Source organism: Schistocerca gregaria, chromosome 8 (assembly GCF_023897955.1).
Source record: "Schistocerca gregaria isolate iqSchGreg1 chromosome 8, iqSchGreg1.2, whole genome shotgun sequence".
In the NCBI taxonomy this organism is placed as follows: domain Eukaryota; kingdom Metazoa; phylum Arthropoda; class Insecta; order Orthoptera; family Acrididae; genus Schistocerca; species Schistocerca gregaria.
This window is the reverse complement of record NC_064927.1, coordinates 141,011,192-141,036,539: the sequence shown is the minus strand read 5'-3', so window position 1 is coordinate 141,036,539 and position 25,348 is coordinate 141,011,192.

Here is a 25,348-nt window from a genome sequence, read left to right as displayed (position 1 = left end):
TTCATCTCCTCAGCAGATGTGCATGGCTACCAGATAATTCTATCAAACAGTCAGTTAGTTAAACAGTCAAAAGTGGCCATAATTTAATCAGTACATCCAGTCACCAGAAAAGGAAGGTCAAACAACAACACTTCACAGCAAGTTATGTTGTGCCTCTGCCTGATGGAAACATTTACACTGACTGGCCCATTAGTCAAATGTACTCTACTCCCCCCCCCCCCCCCCCCCCACTATACTGGTGTTGGCTGACCATACTGTTTTTGATCAGCGCCCTCTCTCCATAGCTATGATACCTCCAAGAGAGATTGCACCTCAACAATTCACATGTTAAGTCCCCTAGTGCACAGAGCCATTTTATAGGCCGAGAGTGAAGGAATCGAGTAGGAACAGGAGAGGTGAAGCACTTCAGTACTGAGTGTAACTTTAACACTTTCAATAGAGTCAAAAACACAATTAAATATCAAATGCATACATAAATTTGGCTAGGATGAGCACATAGGTGTGAAGCCATAGTCCATGTCTAAATCCTGTGAAGTTAGGATGCCTGTTCTGTATAATCTCAAAACTAACAAATACTCACTGCTGTTCAAACTCTAACAGAATGTAATTAATACAAAGTCTCAATAGCAAGCTAGCCCACTTTTTAGGAGAAGCAATCTGCTCTTGATGAAAAAGGGCCAGAAATTCAAGATGGCATTCACTGAGCTGCACAGTGTCTGCCAAAGGGGCTGTGGTCAGTGTTGTTAGCTTATGAGAGAGTGCACCTACATTGTGGCATCGTGACTATCGATGCCACGCCCCTCCCCCCCCCCCCCCTCCCCCCTGAAACAGTGTACTGTCATGGAATAGGGCTTCTGAAGGTGGGGGGAGGGGCCCAAGGGTGGAACAGTTGAGAAAGCGGACAGCTGAATTGCAGTTACGGCTGCCCATCTGCGTCCTCGAATTGCTTGTGAGGGGGGAGGAAAATGCCCCTTGCAAAACCTGCCTGGGATGCACACCGTCACTGGGTACACTCAGACAATGAGTCGGAGCAACAACCTTCATGGCCGATGGTGGCAGTGTGACATCAGCCTTAGCATCTATCGGCTTAGGCACTGTGGAGGAACATGATGGCGATGGTAGCTGGAGGTGGGGCCATGGCGGTGATGAGAGGCGCATTCCCGGTGCACCAGACTGGACCAGCGGCACAGTCGGGGGCGCCCACACCGTAGGCGCGAGCAGCTGATGTGCCGTCCGTTGAGTCGTGGGCTGTGGCAGCGGAAGCTGCGAAGCATCCAATTCTGCCGGAAAAGACCTAGGACATAACAAACGGATCTGGTTTTGATGTTGCTGCGAGAGGAAGGAGAAATCACAAACTAGGCACGGCCAAGCTGGTGAAGAATGTGCTCCAGCTCCCAGTGCTGCCTGACAGAGAAAACACAATAGAGAACCAAATCATGTGGCACCCAGGCAAAGCAATGGGAGCGTGCACGGTGAGTGCAACCACTGCAATAGCAACCAATATGTGCAGCCATGTAGCAGTTCCACTGGAGAATGGATGCCACGCAGGTGGGAGCGATATGAAGCAGGGAAAGTGCGCACTTGCAAGAGTGTGTGGCATGCAAGTTGTTCATCTGTGACTTAAACGTACACACAAAGTGTTCAACCTTGTCTTTCGACTGTGGATGGAACGGCGCTGAGGTCAGATGGCAAATGCCATTAGCAGTGCAGAATACTTAAAACTCGGAGGACACAATTTGGGGGCAATTGTCAGAGACAATGGCTTCAAAAAGGCCCTCAATGCAAAAAATAGACGTCAAGGTCCAAATGCAGACAGATGTGGTACAAGACATAGGTACAACAAAAGGAAAGTTGCTGTAAGCATCAATGACTATCAACCAGCGGGTGTCCCAGAAAGGACCCGCAAAATCAATATGTACACACTGCCAAGGTGCAGTAGGAGTCGGCCATGCAAAGAAGCACTGGTGGGGAGCAGATTGGTGCTCCGAGCAAGAGCGACAATTAGCAAGCAAATTCTCAATTTGGTTATCAATACCGACCCAAGTGCAGTGACAACACACTAATTGCTTCGTTCGCACTATACCCCAATGACGTGCAGTAAGCAGAGGATTTCTGACTGCAGTGAATGAGGTACAACCACACGAGACTGATCATTGTCAGTTCATAACAAAATAACACCGTGGTGTACAGACAAGTTGAGATGTTAAGCAAAGTAAAGTCGAACAAGGGGATCACTAATCCACATAGCAGACAGAGGCCATTGAGTTTTAATATACTGCAAAACAATCTGCAAAGAAGCATTGGCAGCTGTCGCAGAAGCAATGCAACAAAAATCCACTGGAAAACCATCATTGAAATCCTTATCTTGCGAATGAATGAACATGCAGGGCAATTCAGAAGAATCAAACGCTTCATCAGGATCAGTATGTAGATGAGACAAAGCATTGGCTGTAGGTCAAAACAAAATTTTATAATTGTAGTTAGACAAAAACAAAGACTAACGTTGTACCTTCTGTGCAGTATGGGCTGGAACTGACTTTGACAGGTGAAACAACGATGTCAAAGGCTTATGGTCGGTGACCAAATATAACTTGTGACCGTACAATAAATCAAGAAACTTGGTCACTCCCTATACAATAACAAAAGCGTCTTTCTCGATTTGAGAATAGTTTTGCTGGGCAGAATTGAGCAATTTAGATGCAAAAGCGACAGGGCGATCGACAGCAGTAATGCAGTCAATCAATCAATCAATCTCTTTATTCATCCGTTAACAATATACATTGTATGGATGTAGTCAATTACAATATAGTTTCTGATATTTTATGTGTTGCAAAACTTGCATAATAAATCCAAATATTTTACATCACTTTATATAAATAATCTTACTTTCCCCTATTAGACAATTACAATATAATTTCTGTTATTTAATGTGTTACAAAAATTTGCATAATAAATACAAGTATTTTACTTCACTTTATATAAATAATGTTACTTTCCCATATTTAGATATTCTTCAATGTTGTAAAAACTGTTTCTTATTAAAAATTGTTTAAGATCTACTTTGAATTTATGACATTCTTTAATTTTCTTTATTGCAGCAGGCAATGCATTAAAAAGTATTTTGGGCTGGTAGTTGACACTTTTTTGGTATAGTGCTCCTTTGTGGGCCTCTCTGTGAAAATCATCTCTATTTCTTGTTTCGTGTTTATGAATCTGATTATTTACTGTTGAAAATTCCTGGTGAGTTTTCAGAAAGCAGACACATTCATATATGTATAAGCTAGGAAGAGTCATTATTTTAAATTCTTTAAATATTTCCCTGCATGACATTCTACGGGGAACCCCTTTCATTATTCTAATAGCCCTTTTTTGAAGTTTGAAAGCTTGTTTTGCCATACCTGTATTTCCCCAGAAGATCACACCATATCTAAGCAAACTGTTCATATAAGCATAATAGGCACACAGCAATGATTCAGTGTTGCAACAGTCCCGAAGCATTCTAAGCACATAGCAGCATTTACTTAGTTTTTTACTCAAAGCTTCTAGATGCTTTCCCATCTCAAGTGCTCATCCACCCATATACCTAGGAATTTTGTATGTGGAGCTTGTGCAATAACATAGCTCCCTAGCTCAGCTTTTACTGTTCTTCTAGTTTTACTTTTAATATTACTGAAATTCATCAATGCTGTTTTATCCTTATTTATGGTCAACGCATTATCACTAAACCATTTTCCTGTCTCATTTATTGTCCTTGAGACACTCTGTTGTAGATTATCCTCGGTGGATCCTCTTATGAAAATGCTAGTGTCATCAGCGAACATCACCATTTCTGCCACTGTCAGATGCTTTGGCAAATCATTTATAAACACCAAGAACAACAGAGGGCCTAACACGGAACCTTGGGGCACTCCATAGCTAGTTTTTTTGAAGTCAGAAAGATACTCTTTGCCTTCATGGTATATTTGTACTTTCTGTTGTCTATCCGAGAGATAAGACTTGAACCATTTGAAGGCAAGTCCCCGGACCCCATAAAATTCTAGTTTCATAAGCAATAAATCATGGCTGATTAGATCAAACGCTTTAGATAAATCTAAGAATATCCTGCAGCTTAATTCATTCTTGTCCAAGGCATTTAGGACCATTTTCATGAATTGGAAGCCTGCCGTTTCTGTGGACCTGTTCTTTCTAAACCCATTTTGAGCATTAGTCAGTATTTTATTTTTATTCAGAAAGTCAGCTAGCCTTTCATACATTACTCTTTCTATTACTTTAGAGAAACCTGACAATAATGACACTGGCCTATAATTATTTATGTCAGCTGTACTATCCTTTTTGTGTAGTGGCTTTACTATGGAGAGTTTTAGTTTTGATGGGAACACCCCTGTCCTGAAAGAAGTATTAATAATGTCAGCTAGGTTAGTATCTATACTGGTAGAACTGTGTTTGATTACCTTGTCTGGAATTCCATCAATACCACAAGACATTTTATTTTTTAGTTTATTAATAGCATTTCTAACTTCACATTCTGTTACTGGGTACAGAAACATCGTCTTTTCACAAGTTGGTACTTTTATGTTTTTGTTGTTTGAATTGCATAGACCTTTAATTAGGTTCGGTGCTATGTTCACATAATGTTCATTGAATATATTGGCTATCTGTTGAGCATCTTCTATCACTTTCCCCTCACTTTTAATTTTGAAGTTATGGGTCTTGGTTTTACGTTTTCCTATGCTATTGTTTATAACCTTCCGAATAGATTTTGATTTATTGCTTCCCTTGTTAATGTATGAATCATTGCTTAGCCTTTTTGCTGCCTGTAAAACTTTCCTATAGACCCTTCTATATTTCCTATAGTATGGTTTAATTGTTGTATTTATTCTAGCATGTTTGCTTAGGTTTCTAAGGGTGATTGCTGACTTTTTAATCCCTTGTGTTGCCCATGTTTTTGTCTTCTCACTAACTTTAATTCTTTTTAACTGGAATGCCACATCGTAGAAATATTTATAATCAGTAAAAAAAACTGTCATACTTTTTGTCTACATCATCAGTTTGTTCTACGCCCCACTGCACCCTTTTTAGCATACTATTAAAAACCCTTATGTTGTTTGCATTAATAAGTCTTCTTTGTACATATTTTTCAGTGATCGTGCATTTCTTAGTGTTCTCATTCCTTATCATCATTTTTAAAGCCATATGGTCAGAAAAGCCTGTATCTATTACTTCAATATTGTACTCACAGCTTTGTTTGTTGGTAAATATCTGATCAAGTGTTGTTCCAGACCCCTCCCCATATCTGGTAATTTCCCACACAGTAGGTTGCATGTTGTATGAGTTAAACAGATGTAGTAATTGTGCCTTGTTCTTATTACTTTTGTTAAAATTAATGTTAAAGTCACCAAGAACTATTGTGCATTTTGACCTGCCTCTCAATTCATTTAAAAGATCATCTATATAATATAAGAATTGGTTAAAGTCACCTGATGGAGACCTATAGATGCAAGCAATGATAGTTTGACAGTCTGTAAGTTCACAAATACAACATTCAAAATCTTTTTCTGCACACTTCACCTTGCAGTGCGACAGAACTGCTCCGATGCCATGAGAAATGCTTCGACAGCCAAAGCAAATGGTTTGGAGGGATCGGAAGGAATCAAACAGCGATCACTCAACACAGCAGATTTGAGCTTGTGGAAAGCAGCGTCACAGTCTGAAGACCAAACAAAAGGAATGTTCTTACACCGAAGGTGATGCAAAGGTACTGCAATGTGTGCTGCATTTTGTATAAACGAAACATAATATGTAATTTTGCCTAACACAGACTGAAGTTATTTCAAGTTCCTGGGTGCTTGTAAGTCCCTAATCGCATGGAGATGTGATGGTGAGAGGTGGATACCATGTCCGTTAATCATATGCCCTAAATACCGAACCTCAGTTTGAAAAAAATTGCACTTGTCTCTGTTACACTTGAGACCTGCCTGCAAAAGTTCAGTAAATAAGGCGTGCAAATTCTGCAGATTTTCATCAGGGGTGTGACCTGATACCACAATATCATCCATGTAATTGGAACAACCAGGGACACTGGCACAGAACTGCTGCAACTAAGACTAAAAAATAGTGGAAGCTGAAGCACAACTGAACGGCAGGTGGAGAAACTTGAACAATCCAAAGTGGGTGTTGATCATAAAATATTGCTGCGACTGTTCGTTGAGTGGAATTTGAAAGTATGCATCCTGCAAGTCAATCTTGGAAAAGAATTTACACGAACCAAGTTTAACAAAAATGTCTTCAGGACGTGATAAGGGAAATGTAGCTCCCACCGCCTGGAGATTGACTGTAGACTTAAAGTCAGCACAAATAGTGATATAACCATTTGGTTTTTACACACACACTGAAGGCGAAGCTGATTGCGAAGCAGAAACAGGTTCAATGACATCACAGTCATGCAAATGCTGAAGTTCAACAGCCACGGCGTCGTGCTGTCCATGTGGTACCAGGCGTGCGCACCAGAAAATAGACATGGCATTCTCTCTAACTACAATATGCGCTGCAAAGTCTGTGGCATAACCAAGGCCCTCAGAAAAGAGTTTAGCAAAATCATCGCATAGTGTGGCCAAACTGTTTGCGTGGTCACAAGCATTGAAGCAAAGTACATTGTGCTGAACTGCGAGGCCAAAAAGTTCAAATGCGTCCATGCCAAAAATGTTTGGAGCATTACTTGGACGAAAAGACCCAGTTACCATCATCGCACTGTATGTGGCTTGCAAACTACACATGCCTTGTGTGACTTCGTAGGCTTTCCCGGCGTAATAAGTCTTGAAAATCTCTTCGGGTTTGCTGCCGGATCCTAAAATCAACTTGACTCGATATTTCGGCGATCCAACTGGTCGCCATCTTCAGGAGAATGCTGCTTGCTGATGAGTCCCGCTGAGAACTAACGCAGTGTTCACCGAAAGCCGACGCACACAGATCGGTATCTGCATTCTACAAGTTGTCATCCACCCTATCAACGCAGTGGCGTCCTCAGGACTTTGGTACGGAGAGCATATGCCATTTCCGACGCGGACAGCTTAACCCAAGAACTTGCGCATTTGATGGCTGTTTTTAAGGATAATGGATACTCCGAGGAGCAGATTCGTCGGGCTATGGAGTTTGGACCATCTCTGGAGGTGCATGAAGAGGAACATGGATCGGTGGCCTTTCTTCCCTATGCAGGAGGTATATCGTTTAAGATTGGACGAATTTTAAGGAATTTTAACATCAAAAGTGTGTTCCGACCGCCTTCTAAGATTAGGGCACTACTTGGCTCTGTAAAAGATGATCTGGGGCTTAGGAAACCCGGTGTATACAAAATTCCGTGTCAGTGTGGGAAAACTTACATTGGTCGTTCGATTCGCACAGTTCATGACAGGTGTGTGGAACACCGACGCCATACGAGGCTACAACAGCCGGAAAAATCGGCAGTAGCAGAACACTGTTTAAATGAGGGACACGGCATGAAATATGACGAAACGGTGGTAGTTGCCAACATTTCCAGTTTTTGGAATAGTGTTTATAAAGAGGCAATTCAAATTAGGTTGGCGGATAATTTAATCAATAGAGACAAGGGGTTTCCTCTTAGCAGGACGTGGAATCCGGTACTATCCCGCATCAAAATTGAACGTTCTTCAGTGCGACCATGAGTGCGATATATCGTTGCCGCAAAGTTCTACCAGGGGCGGCGCCCCTTCCCTGTCTTGGAGGGCAGCAACTGTGACGGTCGGCGCACGCGCCGTGTACTGCACGGTGGGCTATATAGGACGTCGTTTTGCAGCCAGGCGTTAGTTCTCAGTGGGACTCATCAGCAAGCAGCATTCTCCTGAAGATGGCGACCAGTTGGATCGCCGAAATATCGAGTCAAGTTGATTTTAGGATCCGGCAGCAAACCCGAAGAGATTTTCTACACATGCCTTGCATTGAGATTTCCTGTCCAGGAAATGCAGTCAGTGTGGAATGCGAATGACGAAGTTGGGACAAATCAAGCAAGTCATATTTTGGTGTGTTGCGTATAGAAACAGACACACCAGTGTCCAGCAGCATGCGAACAGAATGTCCACAAATGTTCAAAGTCACAAAACGTTTATTCACATTGCACTGAATGCGAGAGGAAGGGTGTAGCAAAAGTTGTTCATACACACTACGAGCTGCAGAAGCACATGAAGGAGAAGGCTTTGAAGAAATGGCATTACTGTCCATTGGCTGATGATGGGAACTATGATCACGGCAGTTTCCGTTGTGGTGATGCCCATGCGAGTCACGCCAATGTGAAACATTCTGAGAATTAGAGTGTCTCTTACTACACTCAGTTTGCACATGTCCTTTCGTATTCCAAAAATAACAGTGTGCATGGCAGGATGCACAACTGTTCCAAGGTGGGCACGAAAGTAATTTGGACAAGATTTCAGTTGCTTAGTGGGTACCTGGTTAGAAAATTGTTTACTTGTGTGTGAGTGGTACGGCATAGCTCCCTGTGCCGGGGCAGGGCGGGAGGACACGTGTTGTGCCTCGCTAACAATACACACACCCAAGGTCACGTCGAATGTGGAAGTAGCCATACCTAATGTATCTTGTCTGTCTAGCAAGTGTACTACTCCCAGCAAAGACGGGTTTGTGGATGCAGTGATCTGCCATATTCTGCGGTATAGTATCCCGAATCGTGATATCCACATTGGAGAGTCCACAGGAGCAATTAAAGTCACAATCATATGATAGTGAGTAAAGGTCAGCACACCACGAATTATTTGACTGAGTAGGAGCATGTAGGAGACGGAAAAATTTGTAGCGTCCAGCCACCACATTTACACTGTCACAGAAGTGGGAGTTTAAAGCTGCTATCGCTTTGACGAAAGTTTTAGTTTTTGGGCTTGTGGTGGAAAACAATTTTATGAGCACAGGATAGAACACAACACCAACATTGGCAAAGAAAAAAGCAAGCTGCTTTGTACCTGGTATGTTGTATGCGGCTAGTTGAGCCTTGAGCTGGGTGATGTATTGTGGCCAGGGTTCAGAGTCCAGATTGAAGGCACGGAATGGTGGCACCAAAGGCATCATCTGTGGCACAGGTGGGGGCATCGGAGGTGCCGAGGCAGTTGCAGTTTATAGTGTGACAAGTCCATTCACAGCAGCAAGCTTTGGCGTTATTTGCTGGGCCTGAAACCCTACAATATCGTACAGTGAAGCCTATTAGTGTTGCGATGCCATCATTCATACAAAATGATTTCTTAAAGTGAAGGGTGGGAGCGCATATTCACTCAGTCACATGGAGATAGCACGAAAAAGATAAAGCAGTACCAAACAAAAAATATATCTAAGAGGAGAAAACAAAATCCCATCCTCATCGCCACTTTTTTGTATCCCACCTGGATAAGTGGTGCATGGGTCTCCTCCTGTGAACTGCATCTGTAATATAGGCCGAGGGTGAAGGAATCGAGTAGGAGCAGGAGAGGTGAAGCACTTCGGTACTGAGTGTAACTTTAACAATTTTAACAGAGTTAAAACACAATTAAAGATCAAATTCATACATAACTTTGGCTAGTATGAGCACATAGGTGTGAAGCCATGGTCCATGTCTAAGTCCTGTGAAGTTAGGATGCCTGTTCTGTATAATCTCAAAACTACCAAAAATTCTCACTGCTGTTCAAACTCTAACAGAACATAATTAACACAGTCTCAATAGCAAGCTAGCCCACTTTTTAGTAGAAGGAATATTTCCAGGCCATCTGCTCTTGAGAAAAAAGGGCCAGAAATCAAGACGGCACTCACTGAGCTTCACAGCGTTGGCCAGAGGGCGCTGTGGTTGTTGTAGTTAGTCTTCTCTTGTAGTGCCAACTTACAAGAGAGTGCACCTATGTTGTGGCATTGTAACTATCGATGCCACATTACATAACATCCAAAACATTGATAATACATGTAGTACAATACCAAACTAATTTCATCATCAGAATACTAAAACTACAGAGGTACTGTAGCATTTTGTAGACAAACATATATATTAAGATAATAGAAATTTTGAATTATAGGTGATTTATTTTATAACTATTTTTCCATAAATTCTTGTTGCCTTTTCAAAATTTTTATGGCTCACTATCCAGTTGAATACTCTTTAATTGTACACTTCATTGTGAACTCTGTCCTCTCATTTTCAAGGCCCGAGTTTCGCTGAGGTACTGCTATCAGTGTTCTCAGTTTCACTTATTCTCACCACACATATACATGGAGAACATGGGGAAATACATAAAACATCCTGTATTAGTAAAGAAATACACCTTATTTCTAAGCCTTTGCGAAATGATTAAAATCCAATTATGTATGAAAGACAAGATTTCAGTTATGTATAAAAGCTTTTTACAAAATAATGAACAAAAACTAAACTCCATCTAAACATGCTGTGGAAGACCCAACACTACCAACCAACCATTGTAGCATCATCAGCCTAAAGGCATTGTCCAATGCATTTATGGAGGTGTGTGGAGTCAGCACAGCATTCTCCCAGCCTTTGTCAGTTTTCCTGATCAAAATGCTCGCCACACTTCACACAGCTTAACTTTATTAACCTGATGCGAAGCAATGTATTCCCCACAGCAAGGCCAATGGCACAAAATTTTGGATAAATGGGTTCAAAATGATGTGGAAGCTGTTCTTCAAGTCCCTATCATTTAAACTAACAACTACTAGTTTTATTAAACTTTACTGATTGTTTTTGGAAATTATGATTTTACTATGATCGTTTCTATCCGAACATCCACATTTACTTCACATACTGTAATTGGCCAATTATCAGAACATCTTTTCTTTCAGTGCATGATTACATGAAACTGCTAGTACCAAAGATATAAATAGGAAATTTTCAACATAATAGAAAATAAACTATGTAGTAGTATTTAGTTAACCATCTGTCGGGGACTAATATTTCATTCTATTTATTATGTATGTAAAGTGCCATAAATTACACATACAGTACCAAACATTACCTCAACACACATAGATATTTTACCATATTGTAATCATATTTACCTTTATGTACTTGACTTTATTATTTGCTTATGCCTGTGTTTTCATTAAATACTTTTCCTAACAAAACTTATCAACTGAAACAGTGTATTGGCAAACACAGAATACTATAAAGACTGCAATAAGTTATGGATCCTTGTTGCCACTATTACATATAATATAACTCATATTTACCATGTTTTGTCACTTCATTTACGTTAGAGTATTTTGTTGGTTCCTTACTGCCGGCCGGGGTGGCTGTGTGGTTCTAGGCGTTACAGTCTGGAGCAGAGCGAACGCTACGGTCGCAGGTTCGAATTCTGCCTCGGGCATGGATGTGTGCGGTGTCCTTAGGTTAGTTATGTTTAATTAGCTCTAAGTTCTAGGCGACTGATGACCTCAGAAGATAAGTCGCATAGTGCTCAGAGCCATTTGAACCATTTGATTCCTTACTCCATTGCCATTGATTCATTGCTACATCATCGTATAATCATATAATGATAAAAATCTATGCTGTGTTCCTTTTTTACAAAACTGGCTACACAAAATCACATCTACAACAGTAAACCAATTCCATTATCTAATGCAGCATCTCTCTGTATTACTTAACAGATAAAAGCTTTTATATTATATTTCATTAGCTTAGGTAATGACATTGTTTTACTTTTAAAAACATTTATTTTTTTCTCATTGTGCCTTATTGACTTTTTTTATCACAAATGCTTCTTGTTATCCTACTTTAGGTAACACATTTATTTGTTGTTGCTGTTGTAGTTGTTGTGGTCTTCAGTCCTGAGACTGGTTTGATGCATGCTAATCTATCCTGTGCAAGCTCCATCTCCCAATACCTATTGCAACCTACATCCTTCTGAATCTGCTTAGTGTATTCATCTCTTGGTCTCCCTGTATGATTTTTACCCTCCACGATGCTCTCCAGTACTAAACTGGTGATCCCTCAATGTCTCAGAACATATCCTACCAACCGATCCCTTCTTCTAGTCAAGTTGTGCCACAAGCTTCTCTTCTCCCCAATCCTATTTAATACCTCCTCATTAATTACGTGATCTACCCACCTAATCTTCAACATTCTTCTGTAGCACCACAGTTGAAAGCTTCTATTCTCTTCTTGTCCAAACTATTTATTGTCCATGTTTCACTTCCATATATTGCTACACTCCATACAAATACTTTTAGAAACGACTTCCTGACACTTAAATCTATACACGATGTTAACAAATTTCTCTTCTTCAGAAATGCTTTCCTTGCCATTGCCAGTCTACATTTTATATCCTCTCTACTTCGACCATCATCAGTTATTTTGCTCCCCAAATAGCAAAACTCCTTTACTACTTTAAGTGTCTCATTTCCTAATCTAATTCCCTCAGCATCACCCGACTTAATTCGACTACATTCCATTATCCTCATTTTTCTTTTGTTGATGTTCATCCTATATCCTCCTTTCAAGATTCTGTCCATTCCATTCAACTGCTCTTCCAAGTCCTTTGCTGTCTCTGACAGAATTACAATGTCATCGGCGAACCTCAAAGTTTTTATTTCCTCTCCCTGGATTTTAATACCTGCTCTGAATTTTTCTTTTGTTTCCTTCACTGCTTGCTCAATGTACAGATTGAATAACATTGGGGAGAGACTACAACCCTGCCTCACTCCCTTCCCAACAACTGCTTCCCTTTCATGTCCCTTGACTCTTATGACTGCCATCTGGTTTCTGTACAAATTGCAAATAGCCTTTCGCTCCCTGTATTTTACCCCTGCTACCTTCAGAATTTGAAAGAGAGTATTCCAATCAACATTGTCAAAAGCTTTCTCTAAGTCTACAAATGCCAGAAACGTAGGTTTGCCTTTCCTTAATCTTTCTTCTAAGATTTATTTCATCTCAAAATTATTTATTCTAGCATGAAGGGCAAGATATTGGCATATAGTTATGAACACTGACACATTGTGATCAACTGATTTTATTTCTGTCAGAACGATACTAAATCTACTGTTGCAGCTGCTGTATTATTTGCTGATCGCACAGTCAAATTCAGACAGTAAAATCAAAGATATTTTGCCATTATTTGCACACACACACACACACACACACACACACACACACACACACACACACACACACACATACACACACAAATATATTAAATACAAAGATTCCAAGACTTACCAAGCGGGAAAGTGCCAGTAGATAGCCACAATGAATAAAACACACACACAAAATTCAAGCGTTTTCAACCAATGGTTCCTGCATCAGGAAAGAGGGAAGGAGAGGGAAAGACGAAAGGATGTGGGTTTTAAGGGAGAGGGTAAGGAGTCATTCCAATCCCAGGAGTGGAAAGACTTACCTTAGGGGGAAAAAAGGACAGGTATACACTCACACACACACACACACACACACACATATCCATCCGCACATACACAGACACAAGCAGACATTTTCCCCCTAAGGTAAGTCTTTCCGCTCATGGGGTTGGAATGACTCCTTACCCTCTCCCTTAAAACCCACATCCTTTCATCTTTCCCTCTCCTTTCCTCTTTCCTCATGAATCAACCGTTGGTTGCGAAAGCTTGAGACTACATCCTCTGGCAGCTGAAGCCACACATATTGTTACATTTCATCATGGATTTTCTATTGTATGATAACTTGTTATCTAATATTTGTTGTATCATGGTATTACTTAACATCTCAACTGACTTCCGTAATGAGCAATATCGTCCAGTGGTCTCTTGCGATTGTGTCTAGTCAGAAGCCTGTACCCACAGGATTTCAGTGTTCAGAGGAGCTGCAACATAGCTATGTTACATTGGTCGTATTCAGCATTGGCACACTGTTTTTGCTGTCAAGTGTACCTCATGAAAATGCAGCTTTAAATGTCAACACATCACGCCACCATGGTTTGCAAAGGTCACGTTATTTGTGGAACATGTGGTTCAGCTGCCCATGAATGATGTCCTAAATGAATACCCCGCACATGTGTGTAAATTACCATTCATTTTGGAGGAAGAAAAATAGCATTCCAAGAAGAGAACAGAATCCAGGATTTAAAGTTAACCAACGCATCGCATACTTTGAGGTGAAGAAGACATAAGGCCACACAGTCACCTACTTCAGTGAAGTCCTTCATCTCAAAACTGTACCAGCCTGTACAAAAGGCTTGTCGTGGCAACCAGACACTGACAGCTCTAAAGAGCCCAACCTGCAGTTGTATATGTACCCTCCAACTTTCCGCTATCAACTTAAACAATGATGGCTGCCAAACATAATTTTGGGAAGAATAATACACCTTCATGGCAGACAGAAACAGAAAAAAATCTGTTAAAACAGTCTTATCAATGTCCCAAAACTTGAACCAGAGGATGAAAAACAACAGGCTGGAAAAAGCAGATCCAAAACCATCAGGCTGTGCGATCTTCATCCTATCTGATGGATCAGATGATGACCATGTTATAGGTGGTAACAATGTAAATGTCTGCTTGGAGATCAGCATTTTCCTCTCAACCTCCCTCGTTGCAGACTCCCCACGAAGGAGGAATAACAATGGGAAAACAGCTGAGAAACCTCACTGCGAAGGCGGATTTCATACTACAGTGGAAAATCAATTGGTTTTGGGCACATGTGGGTGGTCTATGACTATTAGATCAGGGAAGACAAAAGTGTGTAAGATTTCAGCAGATATATTTAAACTATATGACACCCTTGGACTACATGGTTGTGGCTGCCACAAAAAACATGACCTTATGACAGAGAAGGTTGAAGAAGGAGTGACTATTTTTGTAAACAATACAGACCTGAACAGAGGGTGGAGCATGAATTGCAGCAATGCATTAGTGTAGTTCATTCCTCTTTATCTTTCTGCTCGGTGGAAAGTGGTTGATGACTTTTATTGGTGATCACTTCTTGAACAAGATTCACCTTCCAGACAGGGTGGTGCCAGGAATAAAACTGGCATTATGGGTGCTCTGTAAGGCAAACAGGAAAGGGGTACAGTTTACAAAAGTCAGCCAGAACTTGGTTTCTCGATGACTTTTCTAAACTGTATCCCTTTCCCTTAATCTGCTTGATAAACTGACTGACCTTGAAAGTTATGTATGAGGGTCCAAAGTCATTCAGAGCAAAATCCCTGTGGTTATTAGTGTCAATGAGGTGCTGTTTTAGGTTAGCAAAAGAGTCAGGCAACCTGTTGTGAAGGAAGTTACTAGTATTCTACAATATTGTAGAATATTCCATTGTTGTCTCATGTGTATAAAATATTCTTCCAAGAACTCATGGAACAGTCCATCAATCCAAATGTTCAACAATGCAGAGAAAAATAATGTTAGCTCCTTCATCAGGACATTAGAGGACTTAGTAATCAGGTAAAAGGGATCCTCATCTGCTTCAAAAAGTTAGCGAGAGCTGTGGTTTGTGCCTATCTGAACACTAAATGACATTTCAGTTAAAGCAGTTTTATATAAAGGTTGCACTCTGGCATCTTACTTATGTAGAACTAATGTGCATGAAGGATAAGATTCTATATAATTATTTAAAGGCGGAACACAACTTCAAAAACATTGAAATGAATAGATTCTATAGAAATCAACATGTAGAATTCAGTGCTTGTGCAATAATACCGAATAATAGTTCAGCCTTAATTGTAACTGTATATAGATTTCTACTGGGCAATTTTGATCTGTTTGTGGGGCATGTGGATTCCCTATCATGCTATCTATGAGACAACAAGAAGCAGTTAACAGTCTGTGATTATTTCATTGTGTATTTTGTGAATATAGAAAAAGTCATCTGGAAACTTTATTTAGTATTCACAGTTTGATATCAATAATTAAATTTCCAAAATGACTGCATAAAGACAGTAGGCCTAGAATAATGTTCGATAATTGATAATGTTTTCTTTGATGAAGCTCAAACAAAGAAAATAATTGTACACTCTATGGTTGTGATGCACAGTTAGTTAAGATATACATGGTAGTGCCTTACCATTTATTCTCCTCAGTTATAATAATTAATAATTCTGAGACAACAAATTTTAAGAATAGTTTTTTTGTGTACATAGTTCCGCGTAGCCAGCACGTACACAAGTTTCCCACTAGAGCGCGCCGTGCTAAAGACAACAGCGCAAGCGCATCGCTCGTCCATTTCCGCACTACGAGATGGCGATGCCTTAGAGATGGACCAAATTCTGCTTCCACTGATCCGCGTATTAATATGTAATCCAATGAGATTGCTGCTAATGTAGAACCTTTTCTCCTCGTGGATCACACTCGCGCAGTGATACCTAAATGCGTGAGGTATTATAACGAGTGTACAGACCTCTGATTAGTCAGCCTGCATTTGTCTACACCAGTGTGTACCAGTCTGCATTTGTCTGTACCAGTCTATAGTCAAATTTCAGTCTGCGCCTAATAAGTTTACCATAATCCTGTACTTAGCCAAGAAGATAAATGTATAGACACTTTGTCAAGTATCAGAGAATAAGATTAACGTACCAAGTCCAAAGGTACTTCAGATTGTCAATTGTAAATAGCCTCCAGAATCAAGTTAAGTAATGTTTATGCTTGTTATTATTTTAATAAATGTGTGTGAAAATTAATCAAGTTCTGTTTAAAGTTGGTCACCGTCAATCTGCTACTCTAAGCATGCAAATGGCATTTCTATCGTCTGACCTAATGGCAGAAGATAAACACACCACGATAGGACCACGAGTCATGTTGCTGACACTCGCCTACTTCGTTAGAGCGACAAGTCAATCTGATGGTGTGCGTACCGAAGGTCTTCCAGTACGCACACCACAACTGAAGAACACATGACCTTGGATAAAATTTATAGTGAATTAAATGCTGAAATAAAATTTAATTTATTCCATGATAAAGTCATATCATTGTTTAAAAACACCTTTCAGAAATGACATTAAACATCCGAGTAAAGAAACATGGATCACTAGCTGGTTTAAAGCATAATGTGAAAGGAGGAGAGAAATGTATCTGTTGGCAAGAACAGGTAAAGATCCTGCACTAGTTGCATACTCCAAAAATGACTCAAAATGACTAAGAAAGTCATTTGAAAAATCAATAAATGTGCACCTTACATCAAAACGCATTGCAACAGCACACATAATCCATATCGAATGTAGTCCTATGTGGAACATAGTGAAATGAGGGACAGGACAGCAGGCCAGAGAACAGAATAACATCATTGTTGATTCAAATGGAGGGGATATACATTATCAGTCCCAGGTTGCAGGTATGTTTTTAATCAATGTATGTTTGCAGATGGGGATATTCAACTCAAAAATAATTGTTAAAATTCATCGTGGACCTTCATCTGCGCAATTTGCTTCACTACTAGGTGTGGTCAAACGAACATTATGGAGCATAAGCTGCCATAAACAGCTGGAAAGTTATACCCTAATAGGAGTAATTTGCTCTTTTGAGCCCACCATAGTAGTGAAACAATTTCTTTTCAATAATGGCTGTGAACAATAGTTTTCATGGAGAAGCAATGCTCACAACAGCAACTAACACTCTGACCTATTTACATTATCCTACATAACATCACAGGTTGGCATTTTTCATGACCTGTCTAAGCTGTTTGATTGTGTAAATCACAGTATCCTCCGAGATAAAATGAGGTTTTGTGGAACTGGTAGTAACAGTCAACTGATGGATAAAAAGTTCCAACACCAAGAAATAATAACTGTAGAGTAATGAAATTTCAGGAATACATTTTTCTAGGCAACATATTTAAGTGATTAATGTTGCAAAATGATGGTTAATATAAACATGAGAAAAATCATTGCAAATGTGAAATGTTAGTACATTAATAACTGATGTTAACTGCCAGAATGTTGAATGCACTCATACAAATGTGCATTCATTTCGTTGTGCAGGTACTGGATATCAGTTTGTGGAGTGGAGTTCCATGTGTGTTGCACTTGGTCATAGTCAATACAGGGATAATTAATGCTGGTTGTGGATAAAGATGGTTGTCATCTGACCATTTCCTATACATGCTTGATTGGAGATATACGTGGTGATTGAGCAGGCCAAAGCTACATGTCAACATTGTTTGATGTTCAGAATTTTCCTATCTCCCAACTGTGGTGACAGGCACTGCACACATATGAGATTTTATTTCTGTTAGCAGCACCCTGTTCAACTCTCTGCTCACTTGTTTCACATCTGTGTCGACCCAGTGCTGGTCATGATGCTGCAGGACTTCCACAGCACTCATGTTTGTGTATGCAGTTGCTACTCACAGTCATTCATTGATTCTGTCATGAAGTACAAAGCAAGTGTATACTCAAAACCTGAGTTTCTAACTTCTAACTTGACAGTGGGTGGGGGGGGGGGGGGGGGGGGTGAGGGGGAGGGGGGGGGGTCGTCAGAAAGATACTAAATGTTAATTTTTGGACAAATGATCAAATAGTTTCGAGGTATCACAGTAAATGTTCTGGCTACACTTTCTGTTAATGAATATTCATGACATATTGTGGCATCTGTCTGCTTGGTTAGGAATGGTGTAAATTTGATTTGTGGTGAATTTTATAGGCAAGAATAGAGGGGCAACTACCCTCCCCTGCCCCTTAATGGCTACATCATTGCATTGCATACACCTGATATTTAGCCTTTCATAATCTAATATGTTTAGCTTGAATCTATCCTCCAAGTCGTTCTCTTGTAACCATAATTTACAGACCTTTAAGCGCACTTATGACCAGATTATATTGTCACTGCCAGAAACTGAATACAGTCAGGCCACTTCACATTAACCACAGCTCTTTACTTTCCTCCACTTATGAAATGAACTGAGCTGCTGTGAAATGGCCTTCTGTTATTCGTTATTCAGTTTTATTGGTGTATATTCAGTGTAATTTATTTAGAACAAAGTATTGCCCATAGACCATATGGTTCAAACATTTATGCATTCAGGGCATCAATTTGCTATCACATGCTCATTAGAGGCATGAAAAACATATTTATAATAAAGAATTGCTTTCTAAATTCAGTGAACTTAGGCATCAAACCACTGTAATCAAACCCGAATGTCTTATGGAGCAGAAACTTAAAACAGAAAGAGAGATACTGAAGAAATTCAAAAGAAAGAAGAAAGAATGTTAGGAAAATATTAGGCCCCAACATTACTGATGGAGATACTCATAGGCTGAGAAGTAATAACGAAATAGAAGGATACATGGACATACATAGTGACTTGAGAACATGAAGATTTAAATTTTATGAGCACATTAATGGAATGGCACCCACTAGGAAGACAAAACAAACAGTAGAACTCTACAAAAACAGAAGTAAGGCCAAAACTGAGCAAATTAAATGGATCACTGCAATTAAGGATGATTTTAAAGTAGTCAGTATAACTCAGGCAGACGTTACAGGTAGAAAAACATTCAGGCAAAATATATTTTATTGAAACGTTTGTCAGAGGGAGATTAGAAAATGGAATGGAACCCCATGATCTGATGAAAGAAAGAGACTTCATTCTGAAAGGATGAAACAAACTTGGTCGCAAAGGAAGGCCAACAATGAAAAGTGACATTGATTGATTGTACCTCAAATGGCCCATAAATGAATAATAATAAATAATAATATTGCTCTTATTAATGTATACTCTTTCATCTGGCATGTTATAATACAACTTGAAATGCCTAACATGTACTGCTGTGAGTTCAGTAAAAACATTTATATCCAACTCACAAAAATTACCTCATTTGCATTTTAATAATTTTCCAGTACACATAGTCGAAAGATATTGTTACAAGCTTCTCAAAAACTAGATTTTATACTGCATATTGTTTTATCAAGTAGATTCTTTCAAATTCCAGTTTCTATGATCCTCAACGCATTATTTTTTATCATGTTCAGGCACAAAAATGCCTTATATATACTGCTGATGTCTCAAAAGGTAGCTCCTGGGTTGCATTTGCATGGCACTAACTTGTCATGGTGGAAAGTTAGAGGCACCAAAACGTTTGGACAAATTCAACTTTTAGCGACCCCACTGGAATCTGGTCATTCCTCTTGCAGTATTTGTGATTCACTTGAAGTAACATCATTGTAATTACATTTTGAACCCGTCTTCAGCCACTGCACACAGAATTTGCGTTCTTCACTTAGTTTGCAATCCATCACTGTGAGGCTAATGCTCGGGTGAGATACACCAAATGACACCTTATAATCAGGAGTTATTTTTTTCACCTCTTTACACATGTAAGGCTTACAGAGAACTGGATGGCGGAACTACACAACAATAATGTTTTGGTTAGTTCAAAGATGATTCTCAGATCGATACTGGTATCGACCTCATCAGCGCCCTATAGACTCCCCCCTCCCCCTCCTCCTTCCACCCCGTGCAGTATGGAGTACTCCTGAGAGGCCGGGAAGGGGGGTTGAGGTGACTATGGCGTCGGCAGGGATGGTCCACGGGAGCCAGACCACGGTCAGCTCAACAGTGTCATCGGATAGCTGTGGGTAAATGACGTGAAGGAAAGTCCGTCCACCGAACCTGGAAGTAGTTGTAGCGCGCTGGGCGTTGTGCTGGGTGTGCTGGTCGTGCGGCGACAGGTAGGCCAGCGGTTTGTGAGAGGAACGGAGCGACGACAACGATGTCTCTGGTGGGCGTGGCGAACACACAAAGCATGTTCAGGTCGACGTCGGGCAAGAGGGGAACACATTTCACCCACGAAAAGGGAATGGCAGAAGTTGTTTCTTGAACACCGGATGAAGGGAAACACACGATGAACTGTGTGTCATCACGTAGTATTATAGAGAGAGACAGGCACAAACACCTCGAGCGAGGGCACGTTCAAGATGGGGGGTGTGAGAAACCTCGACAGGGTGAGGCAGATGACGGGAGAGAGGTCAAAGGGATCGGAGAAGGGCCCGCAGCGAGGCCATGATTGTAGGTAACCTCAGCGTGAAGAGCATGTGATCACTCGACGGACTGCGTGAGACTGGAGTAGAGGGCGAGGTTGGAGAAGAGCTCCGACGTGGAGGGAGTGGTTGGAGTGTCGTGAGCCATGACAGTGAGTGGCGTGGTCATGGCCTGAAGCAGGGTAGAAGCAGGCTCGACATGAACAGGCTTAAGTCTGTTGATAGAGACTGTAACAGCTGAATCTTTTATCTGGATGTCATAGGTGTTGGCAGAGCGCCTGAGGACTCGGTACAGGCTGGTATATGGGGTTGGAGGGAGCACGGACAGTGTCATCTCGGAGCATGACATACTCACAATTGTTCAGAGATTTCGAGATGTGAACATTTGGGTGGGAATGACCGATGGGCAGACGGATGTGGAGTTTGATGAAGTGGCATCTGATGCGGTCCACAAAGGAAGGTTAGTCAGACTGAGGGAGAGAAGCGGAAGGGCTCACAAGTTCGCCAGGCAGAACAATGTTGTGGCCGTATACGAACCTGGCTATTGTGCCTTTGAGGTCTTCCTTGTAGATTGTCTGAATGCTGAGTAGAACAAGAGGAACGGCCTCCATCCAAAGAGAGTCATGGCATCGAAGAGCCGCCTTGAAAGTGTGGTGCCAGCACTCAACTAGCCTGTTACTTTGTGGGTGATATGCTGTGGTATGGATGCAGCAGATGCTGCAAATGTTACAAATCTTGTTGAACAAGGCCGACTAAAATAGTCTGCCCTGGTCAGTTGTGATGATAGCTGGACACCCGAAATGCGATACCCATGACTCGACGAAAACTCGAGCAACAGTTTCTGGCATTATATTGGGGAGGGGCACAGCCTCAACCCAGCGAGTTGTTCGGTCATTAGACGAGAGAACATAACGAAAGCCGTTAGATGGGGGGAGAGGGCCGACAATGTCAATGTGAATATGCTGGAAACACCCAGGAGAGATTGAAAAGGCGCAGAGGGGGGTTAAGTGTAATTATGTACTTTGCAGTGTTGGCACATGATGCAGCAGTGTGCCCACTACTGGCAGTGCTTGTTGACATTTATCCACACAAAGGGCTCCGCTAAAAGGTGGGCGGACGCACAAACACTAGGGTGGGCTAAATTATGCAGTGCATTGAAGACAGCTCGATGGAGCGGGGTTGGGATGAGGGGGCATAACTTGCCCATACTGTCGTCGCACCAGAACTCACCAGAAATGCCAGGGAAGGTGGTGCGGATGGAGTGTAGTGAAGAGGTAGAGTCTGAAATCAGGTTTTGTGTGTTCTCGTCAGCATGTTGGAGGTTAGGCAGTTCAGAGAGGTCTAACAGCGAATGAATGGCGTCAATTCATGGAAGGAAATCAGCAACTATATTGTCAGCACCCTTTATGTGTCTGACATTGGTGGTGAACTGAGATATGAAGCCTATGTATCTGAAACGGCGAGGAGGCGGGTCAGCTGGTGGGTTTGAAATAGCCACAGCCAGGGGTTTGCGGTCTGTTAAAACATAGAAAGGACGTCCCTCAATGTTGGTTTTAAAATGCTTGATCACTTCGTAGACCGCGAGAAACTCACTGTCAAACGAGGAATATTTCTGTTGTGCATTGGTGAGCCTGTGCGAGAAGAACTGCAGAGGAGAAGTCTTGCTGTCGACTGTCTGGCTAAAGACAGCGCCGATGGCAGTAATGCTCACATCTGTGGTGATGAAAATCTGTGCATTGGGATGAGGATGTGCGATGGTGCAGGCCTCGGCGAGATTTTTGAGGGCAGTGAAAGAGTTAGTCATAGCAGTGGTCCATGGAACGAGCCAAGATCCAGAAGTCTTGGTGCATGCCAAGGTGTCCAACGGTGGACCTGAATCTCCACAGCCCGAGGTAGATGACGGCAAATATAATTAACCGTCCCCAGAAAGCCCCGGAGCTCTTTGAATGACAAAGCTCTGGGTAGTTTTAGTATTGTTTGTACTGTATCAGGGGACGGTGAAATGCCATCGGCAGAGACCTGAAAACCAAGAAAAGTGACAGCGGGTTGATGTAGCTGCAATTTGTCTTGGTCTCGATGCCTGCTGCCGCGAGAGTGTCCATAACAGTTTGCACATGTCGAATGTTGTCCTTGACGGAGGAGCTGAACACAAGAATGACATCAAGATATGCAAAGCAGAATTTTAGTCCGAATAGCACTTTGTTTATGAAGTGTTGCCAGGTCTGGGTTACGTTTTTCAGACTGAAGGGCGTGAATCGAAACTGAAATAACCTGATTGGGATGGTGATTGCTGTCTTCTCGATGTCTTCAGGAGCCTTGGGGATCTGGTGGTATGCCCGTTTGCAATCAATGACAGAGAACGTGGTCACACCTGCGAGGGAACTGGTAAAGTCGGCAGTATTGGGTATGGGGTGGGTGTCCATAATTGTTCGTGCGTTTAGTCAATGGTAGTCTCCGCACATGTGCCAGGATCTGTTTTTCTTGGATGTCATATGAATGAGTGTAGTCCAGGTGCTGGCAGAGGGTTCAATGACGCTGGAGCTTAGAAGTTCAGAAATTTGCTTTTTTAAGTTCGGAGATTCAGAGAGGTGCTCAGAACAAAGTCGACGTGGTTTACTGGTGATCAGGGGGGAGGGGGGGGGGGGGGGTGTGAGGCGAAGATTGTGAATCGTGCTTTTGGTGAGGACAGAAATGTTGCCGGTGACATGGTAGGCGGTTTGTTTACAATGTGAGGCGGGCAGGGCAGCTGAGGCGAGGTCGTGGTGTCGGAGCAACTTGTGGCGGATCCGACAAAAGCTGAAGTGGTGAAGTGTCCCAGGACTCAACGTGACAAGATGGCCGCCAGCCCGAAGCAGTGGCACCGTGGTCGGGTGAGCTTGGTAGAGCTTATGAAACGTTAGTGAGTCCATTGTGTGGGTGTGCGGCCTGTGGCAGCTCAGCCTAGGGCAAAGCGCTAGGTATCAGTGCACTGTTCGTGTAGGCAGTGGCAGTTGCACAGCAGTGCCCAGGAGCTGAAGCTGCATAGTTTGAGTTGCAGTCCGCGAGGGGAGGGGTAGGAGCTGTCAATACAGGAACACGTCACACTCGTCGTGAATGTGCCGAGTGTCAAATGCTGCCATGTTAGGGGGGTGTGCTCCTGTGGAACTGTGGAACTGTCAGTACATGTTATGGTAGACTTGATAGCACAGTTGTGAGGGGTAGCAGGAGGTAAACACGTGGAGGCTCGATTGCTGGAACTACAAGCAGATTCGGCACATTTACTGACTGACAATGCTCTGTCCTTGCTGCAGTGTCTGTAATTCCTTTGCTGCATTGGCTAGCTGGAGCTGAGATTCGTGGAGCTAAGGGATAGCTCAATGTTTTGCTTGCGTAAGCGAGCGACATTTTTCAGCTCAACAGGTCACTTGTGGCATTGTTTCTGTACGGATGAGACGAGCCCGGACTGACGCGTCACAGGGGGGTTTGCTTGATGGAGCACAGGGGAAGTGAGTTTTGGACGGGTGATGAAACACGGTGTTTCGCACTAGGTCCGGTGAAAGTTTGTGGTGTCACAAGAAGTCAATGCCTAGTATAGGTTCATCAATTTTGCACACTAAAAAGTCCACTCGATTTTGCAGTTTATGGAGAGTGAGACGACGTGGGAAGTTGAACCCAAGCATTGTAGTTTCGTTGAATTCACAGCCTGCAATGAAGTATGATGAGGGTGGATGTTCAATGACACTAAGGACGTGAGCAGCAGCGAAACATCAGCACCTGTGTCCACTAGGAAAATGTGTCCCCACGAAATGTCTTTAATATAAAGTCGTAAGTCATTATCCTATTGTTCCCAGACAGAATGAAGCACTGGGAGATACCTGTCATGTTGTGGGCAGGAGGTGGCACCTGGACCTACCTGTGATTTGCATTTGGGAAGCAGCAGGGTGGTCTGCAGTTCCGTGCTACCTCACCAAACCATGTGTGGAAGTAACAAGTAACAGTATGGGTAGTGCAGCTGCATTTCCTGTGGAAAGTTCGTTGCCACAGGTGGTGGCTGAGGTTCAGTGGCCACAGCCGGTTCGGTTGCAGGATGGGACGTGACCAAGGGTGGAGCCGGTGACTCTCCAACTGTTTGTATACTGCTTCCCAGAGCGAGCGGAACAGTCGGTACAGTGTGGCCCCGGCTGCGGGACGAGGAGCCTGAACCTGAGACTTGCAGGTAGACAGTGGTGTGTGAAATAGAGCAGTGATGCATCATGTAATTTGTCAGCAATTGTCATTCGTTGCTCAACAGGTTTTGGAGACCTCTGAGCTAGAGCAAAGCGGATGTTGGGAGGTAGTTTACCTGTCCAAATGGCGAAGAGAGCTGTGTCAGAGAGTAGATCGACGCTGACCAGGGCCCGTAGCCATCTCCAAAGTTGTGAAGGTTTGTCGTTGCCTAGATGCTTGACAT